General features: G+C 33.4%; 1 long non-coding RNA gene across 1 annotated transcript; it reads right to left on the bottom strand.

The window, feature by feature from the left end:
• Positions 1 to 6251: 6251 nt before the first annotated feature.
• Positions 6252 to 14492, bottom strand: LOC142321061 (uncharacterized). Its single transcript, XR_012755564.1, has 3 exons — positions 13772 to 14492; positions 10795 to 10883; positions 6252 to 6525 (listed from the first exon to the last, which is right to left on the bottom strand). It is a non-coding gene; the product is annotated as an uncharacterized LOC142321061 (long non-coding RNA).
• Positions 14493 to 16090: the final 1598 nt, after the last annotated feature.

The raw sequence follows: 16090 nt of genomic DNA, 5'->3' as shown, positions 1-16090 counted from the left end.
CACACTAAAGGCATTTACTTTTATACGGATATTAATATTAGATAGTGGATACTGTTCTTTGGTGGTTGGGTTTCAGTTAACCACACATATCAGGAACGATCGATCTGAAACTGTACAAAACTGTACACTTCGTTTAAATTCATACTTATCATTCTCTGAAGTAATACCTTATGGTGATTCCAGAGGATAAACAGAAAAAGAAAGAAAATGCCCTTCATTTTCACCACTTTCACGTATTAAACTGATATTCAAAAAATATTTTTTTTATGTTTCTCTACGATCGATAGATAGCTTTTTCTTTACTGATTTTTTGTGGAATAATATAGAAATAAACATTTATAAAAATAGAGTTGTGATGTTATACAATTAAATTCTTTTATATGGATTTAATACATTTAAATATATTAAAATACAAAAGAAGACTAAATTACCAATCGGTCTTCTTTTATAATTAGTTTTGAACACATTCTGAATTAATGTCCAGACATAACGTTTGTTTTTTCCCCTTGTTTAAGCTGCAGAAACACTGTTAGGTACTGCTTAGGAGGATGAGATAAATGATTTGTCACGTGTGTGAAAAGTGCCATGTCTGGCCAGGATTCAAACCCGGGACCTCCGAATGAAAGGCCAAGATATAACCTACTAGCATATAAGCACACCCATTACCTTCTTAGTAGTTTTCATCACAGAAATATGTTGGTGGGAACGTCTACTATGTTCAATCTCTAAGGTTTGATGTAAAGACAAAAAAGATTATAGAGCAGTTTTTAAACTATATCAGACAAATCTATAAAGAGTTACCAGGTTAACAAGCTTGATCTAATTGCAATTTAGAATTCTTAATATTCGTACAAAGTTTTATTCTATTATTTTATTCCATAAGATTTATTCACCAAAGTACTAATAAGTTCGGAATGTTGTGAAATACTGAAATTTTTTCAACCAGATTTCAAATTTACCTCCATTCTATAAATGTCAACCTAATTTGTATTTATCTTACAATACCTTCTTTGTTTTCCTGTTTAACCTCCGGTAACTACCGTTTAGATAATTCTTCAGAGGATGAATGAGGATGATATGTATGGGTGTAAATGAAGTGTAGTCTTGTACATTCTCAGTTCGACCATTCCTGAGATGTGTGGTTAATTGAAACCCAACCACCAAAGAACACCGGTATCCACGATCTAGTATTCAAATCTGTGTAAAAATAACTGGCTTTACTAGGACCTGAACGCTGTAACTCTCAACTTCTAAATCAGCTGATTTGGGAAGACGCGTTCACCACTAGACCAACCCGGTGGGTTATCTTACAATACCTAATTAAATCTTAGCTCACCTAGCAAGCTAATGATGAAAATTAGGTGTGGTTCATAAATATGTATTTCAAAGTCTGAAAAAAGCTCGCCTTCATCCTTATTCCCAATTCATCATCATTATTTTCAACCTAAACTATTTCTGGAACCTTGTGAACCAGAAGGACTTGCGAATAAGTTTTACATCATTGCAAAAAGGAACTGAATGATTTCATAGAAACTTTAAATACATTTGTCAAATAAAAATAGCAGTTAATAATGTGATCTTTTAATTCACATCAAACCATAAAAACATGAAATAGCTCAGTCTTTTGTTCTCTTTTTAGTCATTCCCTTAATTAGATTAAACAGTTAGTCCACATCTTATTAGTGAACTCCACCTACTTCACAGCCAAATAATTTATAATCTTTTTTATTAAAGATGTAATGGTTTTTTTAAGTGTAATTTTACAGCTAAATTATAGCACACAACCAAAAACTCTCCACATCAGTTATATGTTACAAGGAATCTAACATGTAGTCTTTATCAACAGTTATTAATCTGAAATTTACTTCATTGTAATAATCATTCAGTCTAAATTTTATGAAAATAAAAACAAATCAGTTTGTGCATGTTTTAAATATGCAAACTTTTTTATTGAACGACCTTTATTTTATCCAGTTGCATATAAACAACTTATATTTACCCTAATCTACAACCTCTTAAATGATTTTCCTAAATTCTACTAATTTTATTCAAAAATCGACTGGATTGACTGGACAATTAAACAGTTTTCATTGCTTCTTTCAAATTGTGCTAAAATAATTCTGGGTCTAGCCTATGATAATGTTTGGTGTTTGTTGACCTTTTTTTTTTTTTTTGTTCTTAAACACCCCCAACATCCCCGGCCTCCGCCGTTAGGCTATGCGCAGGAATGTCGGAGTGTCGTGGCAGTCGACTGCCCCCCTGTCTTGCCTTTTCTTTGGCGTCCCATCAGGGTCCTCTCAGTTTCATCAAGATGCAGCAGCCCTCCCTTCTGGACGACCACTACATCCCTCCACTTAGAGGCTACCCTTCCCGTCCCTACACTAGGTTGCCGGCTACGCATTGCGCGAAGCCGGCAAACCGCCGCGTCCCCCTCTCACACCTGAGGGTCCCAAATGCATCATCGGAGCACCCCAACTGACCTTCATTCTTGCATATGAAGGAGCCAAAGCATCCTCTGCATCCAGGCTGCCTCCCTGGCCCTGCACGGCGACCACGATTCGCCCCCTGTATTTTATTTTTTTTTTTCACCCATCCGCAGGACACAACACAAGTAATAAAACACACTCACACCACCACTTAGCCGCCATCAGGAAAACGCAGTTAAGCCTAGTAACACACCCATACAGAATACATAATTAATAAAAGTCTATTCTTCCCATCCGTCTCATTCTTCGGCTTCGTCACCGCTGGTCGTGGCCTTCCTACACACGGTCGCAGTGATCGTGTATGCCATCCCACCAGCAATATAAACACAAAAACATAAACAAAAGAAATGAAATACACACTACAATAAAATAAAATTCAGTAAACACAGTAACTTCCCGCTGCTGCGGCAGCTCTCGTCGCAGTCAGCCACCACTATCACGTTGGCTGCGATTGCACTCCTCAACCAGCAGCAAAACACAAAACAACTCAATAAAATGACATAAAATAAGATAAATAAAACACAATCAGGACAATAGCGAAGAACCCTCCCTTCAGTTGCAGCCCATCACGTTGGCGTCTGAACTTATTCCTACTTCCGCAATCCGCGGGCACGTTCGCTGTGAGTGCCCTCGTAACCGTTAGAAGGAACACAATCAATAAAATAAAATAATACCACAATCATACAATACAAGGAAAATACATAATAAATGAAACCCACACTTCATGTTGTCTCTTCGGCGATGTCACCTCTAGCTGTGGCCCTCCTGCACACGGTCGAAGCGATCGTGCTTGTCATCTCGAGCCGGCCGTAGAGTACCAACCACAGTGACAATGGAGACAATGAATTCACAATACAATACAATACAACACAAAAATAATATATATAGTAGAAGAAACACACAGTATACTTGCTACGGACATTGCTGCTTACCCGCGCCTAGAAGTCTTCTCCCCACTCTCTTCCATGTACCTCCTTCGTCTTCAGGATGCTAGCCACCGTGCTCTGTACCGCATCCCATTCTCTCTTCCCTTTCAGCATGTGAGCTACAGTTGTTTCTGGAGTGAGGCCATCTGTGCCATGCCTACGCCGGACCACAGCCCACCTTTCGCACTCGTAAAAGGTGTGCTCCGGCGTGTCATCCTGACCGCAGTAGAAGCACCTCGGTGTCTGTCTTCTCTTGAACCGATGTAGGTAGACCCCGAACTCCCCGTGTCCAGACAGGAACTGCGTGAGGAAGTAATCTACCTCCCCGTGCCTCCGCCTGACCCACGGTCCCAAGTCCGGGATCAGTCTCCTGGTCCATGCCCCAGCCGTAGCCGTTCTCCACATCAGCTGCCTCCCGGCTTCCGCCTTCGGCGTTCCTTCGTATGTGGAGACCAGCTGCGTGGCCCGCAGCTCGATGGGAGGCACCCCTGCGATGACTGCCACTGCGCATCCAGATACGGTGCGGTACGCCGATGTTATGCGTATCGCCGCTCTTCTGGTAAGGGAGGCTAGCATCCGTACGTTCTTCTTTCTCGAAAGTGCGTCCTTCCAGGCCGGGACCGCGTACAGAAAGACGGAGGAAACCACTGAAAGGATCAGCCGTCGCTTGCTCGCCCGTGGTCCGCTCTTGTTGCCCATTAGTTTTTGTAGAGCGTCTTGTATCTTCTCGGCCCTCTTCGTGACCTCTCTGAGGTGGGTGTTAGACAGCCCATTCTTGTCAATCCACACGCCCAGGTACTTAGCGCAACCGGACGTGTGGACCCGTACGTCGTCTACCATGAAGGACATTCCCCTCAGTCTTCTTCTGCCGGTGATCGGGACAGCTGCCGTCTTGTGCGGTGCCAGTCGTAGTCCTCTCTCCCCCAGCCATCTGCTGACGACTGCCACCGCCAAGTTTGCCTTATCTTCTACCTCCTCCTCCGTCCGTCCCGACACCATCAGCGCGAGGTCATGTGCGTACGCGACCGACTGGCATCCTTCCGGGAGTTCTTCCCGCAGAAGGCCGTCGTACGCGATGTTCCAAGGAAGAGGCCCAGCACCGACCCCTGCGGAACGCCTCCAAACATGTTGAAGTCATCTTCTCCTTCCTCTGTGCGTACCCGCAGAGATCTCTCATGCAGATAGTCATTTATTACGGCGAGCAAGTAGCCGCTGATCCCTCTCTCCCGGCGTATTCCCATGATCACTCCCCATGGCACGCTGTTAAATGCATTCCTGATGTCTAGGAGAATGATCAATGGGATTTTCCTTCGTCGCCACGTGCCTGCCGACTGAACTCTGGCCCACTCTAGCACCCGTCGGACGGCGTCGACGGTCGATCTTCCCCGAACGAAGCCGTACTGGTCCGGGGAAAGACCTCCGCCCGCCCCAATCTCCGACCGCAGTCTTTCAGCGATCAGTCTCTCATACAGCTTTCCCATCGTGTTGATGAGGCAAATCGGCCGGTATTTCCTGGTTTCTTCGGCTCCCGGTTTCGGGAGGAGGACCAACCTGGCCTCCTTAAAAACTACTCCAGATTTTTGAGGAGGACGTCGCAAGAGGTCTGAGTAAAAAAGATAAGGTAGAAAATGTAGACGAAGAATGGGAGAATGTTAAAAAGAAAACTCTTAAATCAGCAGAAGTGAACTTAGGCAGAACAAAGAGAACCGGTAGAAAAACCTTGGGTTTCAGACGATATATTGCAGCTGATGGATGAACGTAGAAAATATAAGAATGCTAGTGATGAAGAAAGTAAAACAAACTATCAACAATTAAGAAATACTAAAACAGGAAGTGCAAACTAGCGAAAGAAGAGTGGATTAAAGAAAAGTGTTCAGAAGTGGAAAGAGAAATGAACATTGGTAAAATAGACGGAGCATACAGGAAAGTTAAGGAAAATTTTGGGGTATATAAATTAACATCTAATAATGTGTTAAACAAAGATGGTACATTGATTTATAATACGAAACGAAAGATCAATAGGTGGGTAGAATATATTGAAGAGTTATACAGAGGAAATGAATTAGAAAGGGGTGTTATATAGGAAAAAGAGGAGAAAAGTTGGGAGAAACAATAGTAAGATCTGAAGTTAAGAGAGCATTAAAATATTTGATTGGCAGAAAGACTCCTGGAATAAACGAATACCTGCAGAATTACTGCACAGTGAAGGTAAGGAAGCGATAGGTAGATTATATAAACTGGTTTAGAAATAATGTAGATGGATCACTGAATATAAAAGTAGGAAGAGAATAGATTATGGAGGTAGAAGAATTTTAATATTGGGGAAAAATATAGTTAAAAGAAGAGACAGAGTTGTAGGTCACATATTAAGGCATCCTTGAATAGTCGCTTTAATATTGGATGGACAGGTAGAAAGGAAAAGTTTTGCAGGCAGGCAACGTTTGGAATATGTAAAAAAAATTGTTAGGGATGTAGGATGCAGGGATTATACCAAAAAGGAATGACTGGCTCTAGATAGGAAATCTTGGAGAGTTGCATCAAACCAGTCAAATGACTGAAGACAAAAAAAGGTTTTAAATAAAACAACACAGTCATTAATGTTTCATATGGTGCTACTGTACTGTATGTACAATGGCGACTTTGAACAAAGTTGTTTGGTGTTCTCACAACAATGTTGAAATGACGAAAGCTCTGCCCCCCCCCCCACAATTTACTTTTAGATGTCGTAGGCAATGGAGATAAGTTTCAAATATTTGTGCTATATTAGGTAAATAAATAAAGGTGTAGTAGGGGAAGATAAATAAATTCACTTAATACTTGTATGGTTTTATAACATGTCCATTATTATTATTAAATATTTACAAACAAATATTTGTTATAAGAAAATAAATATTGGTTGATTATTCTGATTAAACTATAATATGTTCTCACCAAACAATTTAAGCACAAACCATGGAAGCAAAATTAACTGTTCTGGCATTTGCCTTATAACCAAGGGAAACCATGGAAAAACCTTGGTCAGAACATCGACAATATTTTAAACCGTACAGCATTATGAAAAAATAAACGTTACGATCAGAAATAATTGTAAGTTCTCCCAATTATATTACATTCTGAAATAAAATAAATTGAGAAAGAAAAATCTCATATTTTTTTGAACATATTCTTGTCAGGAAGTCTACATTAGTTAACATCAAACATTTACATTTTCTTTACACATATATATGAAATTAAGTTTTAATACTTTATGTATACTTACTGGGCAACATGAAAGTTTTTATTCATAATATTTGTAATTAACACTAAATATTTTTAGTTTTTCTTTTGTAAAACAAATAACCATTTTAACAATTACATAAATAAATAGTATAAAAGTAATTAAATTAAAAAAAGTTTTTCAGTAATAAAATAATTGTTAAATATTTTATAAATTTAACACAACAAAATCAGAAAGAAAGTAACCAAATAAATATAAAAAAATTATTGTACTTGAAATAATAATTAACAACCTTCTCTGTCGAAAAAAAAATTAATTTTACATAATATAAAACTAAGAATTATAATCTTATTAAAAATTTCTGCACAATATTTCCAAATAAGGATTTATAACATTACAATACATTTAATAATAAAACAATGTGAATTAAAAAGATAAATTAGGATTTTGTTTTCATTTTACTTGAAAATCTGATTTTCTGTATTAATTTTAAAAATTATTTACTAATAATTTTATATTTAAATAATTTCCTAATGTTTTTACATAAGATTATGTTATGCCCATATGTTTAGTAGTGACACAAAGTCATAGAAAACGATTCGATATGAAATCAGTTTGAAAGTATATTCTTCTGCAACCTCAAAATGTTAAACCTTGTTCAAAGTTTATAATCATGATCTCAGTAAGACAGATAAGAGTACAGCCTGTTACTGGAATAAAAATTCATTTAACTTAATGTACGGAACCTTTTTACAGTCATAAATTACATTTTTGTAATTTCATGAGCTGAATAAATATTTTAGAAGATGGTAAATCTGTGGTTATAAAATGTCTAATTGATAGTATTTGGAATGTAGAGTATGCCAACAAGTCTTTAAGTCGTCTGCCTCATCAATTTCAGTGGATTTAAACATCCAACAAATCTTTTATTTTAAAGAAGTAATTTTCAATACATCGACAACAGTATTCAAAAGAATCAATATTTTAAATATAAATAATATTACTGTAACACAACTCACTTGAATTTACACTGTATTCTTAAATTAATGCATCTTCTTAAATTAGTTAATTTGTAAATGATTTTTATATTAAGTACCTTGCAGCTTTTTAGTTAATGTTTAATACCATTGATATTTACAAACTGATGAAGGTAACAAAAATAATTATAATTCGATGAAATTTGCGATTGTCATATGAATCAACTAAACACATGTTATTCGACGATTTGGTTCCTTAATTTCTGAACCCGATTATCATATAATAAAATCTTAACTATAAGTGCTGTACTCACTCTGTCATGATTATCTTATATTTGATGAAATCTGCAAACATATATAAATAGTCTTGATAAGTATGATCTTCTGTATTGGTTCTAAATAAAATTCTAATTTTTCTAAACTTTCTTTGTTTTATTCGAATTATCTTACACCATTTTGTTCATAATTAAGTTCTCTACAAGTTTTATTTAAAGGTTTTAGATGTTTATTACACATTTAACAAAGTTATTGTACGTCAAACATAAAAACGGGGTTTTTACCCTAATTTATTGAATTTCATCCCAAACTCCTTAAAAACTACTGCAGATACAGTTGTGGTAGGTATTTTATTTAATTTTTAAGATAAAAAACCATTGAAATCACTAATTCTGCCCCGTAATCAATGTCCAAAAAATTTCAGTATGACCTGTTTCACCGGGGTTGCTGACGTCTGAGTGAAATCTGTCATTAGCCGTTACTCACAAACGAAGCATTTTAGGGCATACATTTATATGAAATTTTCCATAAATTTAAGGTGTAGAATATGTTATGAAAATCCCGGGAGAACTTTTTTATACACTCTGTATACAACTTGATTTCAATTCCTTTTTTTCTACTTTTTATCAAATTTAGCTTCTGGGAATCACAGTCGGGTATTACTTCTGAGGATGATATGTGAGTGTAGTCTAGTTCAGTTTTAGGTCGACCATTTCTGAGATGTGTGGTTAATTAAAATCCAACCACCAAAGAACGCCGGTATCCGCGATCTAGTATTCAAATCTGTATTAAACTAACCGTCTTTACTAGGATTTGAATGTTGGAACTCGCAGCTTCGAAATCAGCTGATTTGTGAAGATCGCCACTACAACAACCCCGTGGGTGTAATGTCAATTTCAAAAAAAAAAAAGGGGCAAGTTGGCTGTAGTTTCAAACGTGTAAACCGCCCTCTTGAATATATTGTTATGACCAACCATTATTTTTCTATTAGAGCTAAAGAACATATTAATAATATAAAGAAAGGCTGTTTCGATAAATCCAATTATGCTAATCACATTTTATAAAATAAACATAATTACAACTAATTATTATAAAAATAATTACAAATAATTTTATTAAAATATTAGATTTTTCCACCGATTATTATAAAACTAGCAATCTCAAAACATTATTGTAATAACAATAAATTAATAAAGGAACATATCAAATTTGAAGATGATTTTCTATTTAAATTAATAATTATCAAGTTGCCTAACTTATTTCCCTATACAATGACCCGCGTAGGTAGGTGATTGTAGTGTATAATTTTTTATTTACGTTTTTAATTTTAACGTTTTAAATTACAAAAAAATATGTCTCCTGAGGATTGTCGAGTAATCCAAAGCCCTAGGGATATAATATGAATTGTTGGTAAGGGTGATTTTTTTATTATAACAAATTATTTAACCTAACTTGCTACTTTATAAATAAATGTTTTTTTTCTGATCTGAATAAACATAAAATTTGAAAAAAATTATAGTTGTATTTCAAGTTCATTTTAATTATTTAATCAAACACATGAAATAATATTAATGTAAATACATCAATAATATGTTACTACAAAATAATTAACTGAAAATTATTTCGAGCATATACTTATATCTGTACATGTTGAAGTGATCGCAGATAAATCATATGTTTGTCCTTTTTTTAATTCATCAACAGAACAATATTGTTTTTGTAAAAGTTAATCTTGTAATTGTAAAATAAACTGATTGTACAGTTACCTTTCTCATAAAGTATGCATCGCTAATGATCTAAAAGCCCATTTTTTTTTTCTCTTAAAAGCTCATGTTTTTAGGAAGTCCAAAAACTGGACATTACACATTATACGCGAAAATATTTAATCATAATATGTATTCATAATGATTACAAGCTTAGTGTTTTGTAAAGGTTCTTCAGAGTAAAACGGTTCACTCCATTTTGTTAAACAAAATCAATTTTATCATCCCACAAGAATTTATCAAATAAAGAACCCAGACGTCTTGCTTTACGGACAACAAAAATAGTATCTGTATCATTAATGGGAATTCTGGACATTCTATCTGCAATGTTATGTTAGATGGTTACAATCCATCTAGTGAATAATTTTTTTATTAAAACATAATTTTAAGTTAAGGCAGAAACGACATGTAAGTGCAAATACACAAATTTTTAGTGGATAAAGTAAATTATTTACTACCGTAATTTGCAGGTAAGTTGTAATTAAAAATCACACCTGAAAGTGAATTAATGATTTAAAGGGTTTTCGTCTGTGTGAGCTTTATTCTCTTAACACTTTGCTCTAGCAAATTTTGTAAATTCTGCATAAGAATATCGGTAGTTATAAATATCATTTCCCAACAGTGAAAGTGGAGATGTCACTCTTACCCCAAAAAACATAAAAAACTTTCTCATGAAAATTAAACAAATCGTTAATCTCTTTGGTAGATACATTAAAACCTGCCACAATATGCTTCACCTCTTATATGAAGTAATTTGAAAGAGTTAACCTGGAACTTTAGATGTTATCCAAATTAATCGCTTCATTACTAATATTGTATTGATTTTAAAGACAAACTGTTATTCATACAATGGAATTTAATTACATTCATAAGCCCTACATAGAGCTAAGCCTTAAATATTATAATAAAATAAATAAAGATTAGTAGAATCAAGAAGATGAGTTAATCCCAAGTTTTCCTAATTCTTTTAAATGCTTCAACTTAAAAAACCTATGAAACTTTTTTTCTTCTTGCTAGAGCCCTTCTCATCTCTCCTTGCACATGTCTTCCCTTCCGTAAGAGCTGATGGACATTCTTAAATGTACATTGATGTTACCGCTTTACTTATCGCATGTTTTATACATTGTAATAATTAAATTGAAAACTCACCCTATAGTTTCCTCCCCAATCTAATTTGATGAAAATGACAATTCTATTTATGATTAAATTCTGGGATAAAAGTCCTCCATCTGACATTGCTGAAAAAGAAAACTTACCAGTTTAGTTATGATTAAATTACAAATAAGTAACAAAGTCTGTAAGTTGTATTAGTATAATTTTTTGTTTACCAATATTTAGTTAACACATAATTTAATCCGCCTTAAAATGATAAAATTTAACTTTATGCTTTTTGTTATGAAGAAATTTGGTGAATTAAATTATAAGAAGTGTAAATAATTTCATCAAGACATCTAAGTTTAGTCTGTTGTGCTTTTAATATAATAATTTGCCTGCGATATAAGTCTCATAAGCAGACAGATATCACTCTGTTAAGGGGCCATTAAGAAAGTAGCTATTGCCTCAGCCTAAGAGATAAATCCAGAATTTTATCAAAGACAAAGCTCAAAGATGTAATCGATATTCGTGGAATCTATTTGGGGAATAAGGGATTCTAATAGACTCAAGGAATCTAGTTCACTATAATAATTAATATTTTTATGTCTCTGAAGGAGTCATAACTCAACAGATAACCTGACATGACATATCTATTTCCAAAAAAACGCTGAACAATCTTAATAAAAACTGAACATCAATAGTTAGGCTTTCTGAGGAAAATGGATATTTTAATGGTTTTCCTGATGCCTTTTCCACAAAAATTATTGCATACCAGCACGAAGCTGACTTAACTACAGCTGATATTCAGCACTGAAATTGGTCCTTTCACTCTGTTCATCACATTGACTGGTTGTATAGTGTCATCATAAATTTAAAGAAATCAACTTTATATGGTATGACTTGTATAGCCCAGAAGTCGCAGATCAGGAATTTCCAATGTAATGACTTGTTCAACCACTTATCCATTCTGTTTAGTGGTAAAGGAGCAATTGATGAAAGACATGATGATATTGCAGTTTCCAACTGTGAGATGTGTTTTGTAATCATTTTTTGTGACCAAGCATACAGTGAAACTAAAATCTGTAGATTATAATCTCATGTTTATACTAATATTATGAGCGACGTAGTCATGATTTTTTTACTAAAGTGAAACTTGGGAGTTTTTATTAATTTGCCCTAACATTGCAGAAGAACAGTTAAACAATGGTTTGTAATCAATAATTACTTAAACCGGATTGATATTTAGATATTTATTTTAAAACATGAAGGCAGGAAATCTTTCAGCTCTACAAGCAACACCTTCGCTCCATTCACCACTGGGACTGGTCGCGTATGAAAATCATTATTCTTAATGAAATAGAAAGCAATTGTACCTCTTACCTCTTTTGCGCTTTATATTCATCACTGCATTGTGATTATGACAGATTATGTAATTCAATAACCGAAGTTACAACTTCTGCTACGTCACAGAAGATGATTCGCGAAATGTACCTCACAGTTGGAAACAGTAACATCATGTGTTTCATCGATTACTCTTTTACTAGCATTAAATGAAGGTACATGTAATTAGATTATGCATAGCTGATTGGTGTTAGCGCATTATATTCTTTGCTTCTACTTACTAAAAATGTAATTAATTCTTATAATCTAATATCATTGCAGATGTAAAATAGTTAATAAAAATTATTTGTTTTAAATAATTAAATTTAAATAAAACATTTTTTAAATTTAAACATATTGTCAAACGTTGAAATAACACTGTCGATGCAAAATTTGTATCTAACATGTTACACAACTTTCCTCACTGTAATTTGGGTGCTCATCTCCAATATGCCATTGAAATTGTGTTACTATGTAAAGGTTTGACATAAATCATAAATTTGTAATGTTTTTTTATAATAAATTCATTTTGATGGACTACTCGTTACAATTAAGAATAGTTTCTGTATTTTTACTTTTAAACAGTACGCACACATGCCTAATAAAGAAAAAATAAATAAATTATGTTTACATTGTATCATGGAAGTAGATATATATGATATCATACAGACATCTGTTGTTGTCTATTACAGAGCTTAAAATTTTATTCAGTCTAGCTTCTATTGTCTATACTGTTTGTTGTGTTCACACAGTTATTAGTGTTTTGCTATATTTTCATAAATTCTTTATAATACTGAAGAGATTTTTTTCTCATTTTTATTTGCTACATGGCCTCTGTAAAAGTTGGTGAATGCTCAAATCATCAAGACAATTATTGTTACATTAGAGGTAAATGTACGCATAAATCTCAAAGAAAAACTTTTTTATGAATCAATAAAAACTGCCTGTTAATTTTGGTTTCGCACTCAGGGATCAAGATAAAATCTGGGTGCCTCATGTTATTTTTATATCGTGCTCAGTAATTGAACGGTTGAACAGGAAATGACGAGCCCTGCTATTTATCATGCATTAGCTGCATGGAAGTTCTTCAGAGACAGTTTGTATTTTTTAGGCAACAGAAAACATGAATACTATGTTTATAGTTAATAAACTGTTTAAAAACTACAAATATTTTGTACGTAGGATGTCATTAAAAATTCATTTCCTACAGTCTCACCTAGACTTTTTTCCTGAAAATTTGTGCTTTGTCAGTGATGAGCAGGGAGACTGTTTCCGTCAGCATCACTACCAAGGAAGATGGGATGCTACAATGATTGATGACTGTTGTTGGTTTTTATTTAGAGAAAGTGACAAAACATGGTAAAAGTGAGAAAACAATTGTCAACTTATTTTAAAAATTTAGTTCCAATGATTTAATCGTTTAAAAACTGTATTGAATATATTACAATTCATCTGTATTTGAATAACAAAAACTTAGCTAATTTAAACAAATTATAAATGAATACACAAAAATATTAACTTTTTTGAAATATTGGTATGACACTGATTTTGCATTTATTGGTAAATAAATGGTATGTATCTAAATTATAGTCGTTTTTTTTTTATATTTTGCTGCATTTTAAAAATTATGTTAGACATTTATGGTACTTACTTTTTATTCAATCCAGATTTGAAACTAAGTTGATAGTCAGTTTAACTGAAATTTTCTTTATCTTCCATAATCATTTTCCGCTTTCAATATTACATTTGAGAATCGGTAACCATTCTTTTTGTCACAGCTTCCATGAATTTAAAAATACTCTAAGTACAGCACCTACAACTCAAAATCACTTTGCAAAAAGATTAGTAATGCACATAATATGAACTGTTAATTTTTTTTTTTTTTTTTTTTTTTTTTTGTTTTGCGTAGGAGGAGGAAAAAGCTGTATCAGCCACCATCTGCGCCCGCAACAGACGGTAGTGTCGGGCTCTCACCGACTAAAAAACCTCCCCCTTAGGGAGGAGGACCCTATTAGGGATTGGGATCGCGGACGCGACCTAACTAATAATAAAATAATATCACATTGTACCTGAAAAAACATACACAGCATATACAAAATTTATATCTATTTTCATAAAACTTAATTTACACTGCTTATCTAAGTAATTTTAATGTAAAATTTATGTTAAACCTGAAACAGAAACATACACATACACAAAAATAGACATAAAAAATTCCCTACAGGAAAGTTCCTATCAGGGGACCCTACTGGGACAAGGCACCTACCGCAATTTTATAAGAATATTATACTATCAACTTAAAAACTACACAACTTATTTTTAACATGAAAATTTATAATATTAAACAATAATAACAAAAGTAAGTACCTTTAGTAGAAAATTAAACTACAATAAAAGGGGGTACCACAATATAAGGAGGGCCACTTACATGGCAGCTCTCCCTTAGAATATTAAATGAACCGTTGAGTTACCTGAAACAAAAGAAAGTAAGACAAATTCAATTAGCGGTTGTGAAATTAATATAGCTTTGTTTTAGTTATTAAATTTATTTCATGTATGGTAGCATTGAACTTTTTCTAACAAAATATTTATTAGGAATGATTACGGGGTCCATTTTTACTCCTTAAATATTTAACCTGAGGTAGAAGTATTTATATAGGCATTTTTTACAGAAATAGAATCGCTAGCTAAGTAGGTACACAAGAAAAGCTATACACTCCTCCAGACTAGATAGATACAAAGAACACTGAATTTTTTACGGACCCCGCATCGTTAGATATCCATTGAGAAATCATTGAAAAACACCCGTTTAATAGATCAAGGTGGAAGAAAATAAAGGAAAAAAGTGGAGGTTAGAAAGGAGTAATCCACAGAAGATTGTTAAACAAGACAACTCGCTCAAAAAAATTATAAGCGCCTTTTAAGGCAGCAAGGATTCCTCTCGTATAAGATCAAAGCGCTTTACCAAGAATAGATGCAAAAACATTATTCTGAATTAAGGTTCACCGATATAGATGGTAACAGATCTACATCGCATCCAGGAATGTGTGTTATATGAACTTACTTGGCTGAGCTAAAATTTTCAGCTAAGAATAATGTTGAATGGTAACAAAAATCGATACAGGATATCGGTTTACTACCTGATCCTTTTACTAATTTTTATATATATATTTTCTTTTAAATCATACGTAATATTTTTATAGAATGAAATGCATCATTTATTTTCTTATTATTTTTTACAATTTTATATAGGTTTCCACTTGCTTTGATTGCTCTGGTATTTAAAATTCATGAAATATTTATGTACCATCTACTTTATAAGTATATTCTACAAATTTTGAGAAAGAGGTGCAAGTATGGTTTCATTCAATTTTCAAACCGCTGTCAGGCAAGAGATTCATTGCCAAAGCAAGCAAAACAATAAAGGACTCAACAGAATTTCCATGTCAAAAAAGAAATAACTTGTGAAACCACTTGTAAATTTTTACACAGTATATCTTCTATTAAAATAATACGTTAAATGAAGATATTGCTTTGTTTCATCTATCAAAACCCATTCTCTATCTGTAAACATACATAAAATTCATTTTTATTATGATTAAAAGTTTGGGGGTATCTAAGTGAAAAGATGACTGTCACGACAATAATTTGATTCTTATTTCATTTATTTTACACTATGAAACAAAATCAGTTGCTTTTCATGGCTATTCTTTACATTATAAAAGAATAATTGAGTTAAATTATAAGTAAATGTTGCATTTCAATTTTATTAACAATGATGAAAAAAAATCAAATGATGTACTGTTAACTGATAAATACTCAAAATACTATTAGAAAGGTTAAAAAATATGAACAGCCGTCTTGAAATATCGTAAGCCAAGAAATGTACATAATAAGCTTATGAATTTTCATTGCTGTAACTAACAAAATTCATAAAAATTTGTATAAATATATATAATATATATAACAT

This window comes from Lycorma delicatula, chromosome 3 (genome assembly GCF_047948215.1).
Source record: "Lycorma delicatula isolate Av1 chromosome 3, ASM4794821v1, whole genome shotgun sequence".
NCBI classification, from domain to species: Eukaryota; Metazoa; Arthropoda; class Insecta; order Hemiptera; family Fulgoridae; genus Lycorma; species Lycorma delicatula.
Note: the sequence above shows the minus strand (reverse complement) of the source record. Positions and strands in the feature narration are given on the sequence as shown.